We start from the raw sequence: 368 nt of genomic DNA on the forward strand, positions 1-368 counted from the left end.
GTTATGAAATATATACGAATTTAAACCTAGTTCCCTATAAATATTTTGTTTACATAAAAAGCACAGAAAAAATTGAAGATTCATACAACCTTGATATAGATCAGCTGATGAGTTAAATCATATGCGAAATGAAACAAACATAGCCTCACTGTTTACTCGAAAGTGGCAGTTAATATAAAGGAAAATAGTCGGCTGGTAACTTGCTGGGAACCCGAAGTACGTGCTTATTAAACTTAATTGTTAATCCTGGGCAGCTTTCTATATACCCCCCCCCCCCTTTCAAATTTCTAAATCATCGCGTACCAACTACAAAAGCATTAACTCCGTCCTGCCCGATTTTCTTTCTTCCTGTAACCTCGATTTCTCGT

Source organism: Penaeus chinensis, chromosome 29 (genome assembly GCF_019202785.1).
Source record: "Penaeus chinensis breed Huanghai No. 1 chromosome 29, ASM1920278v2, whole genome shotgun sequence".
NCBI lineage: Eukaryota > Metazoa > Arthropoda > Malacostraca > Decapoda > Penaeidae > Penaeus > Penaeus chinensis.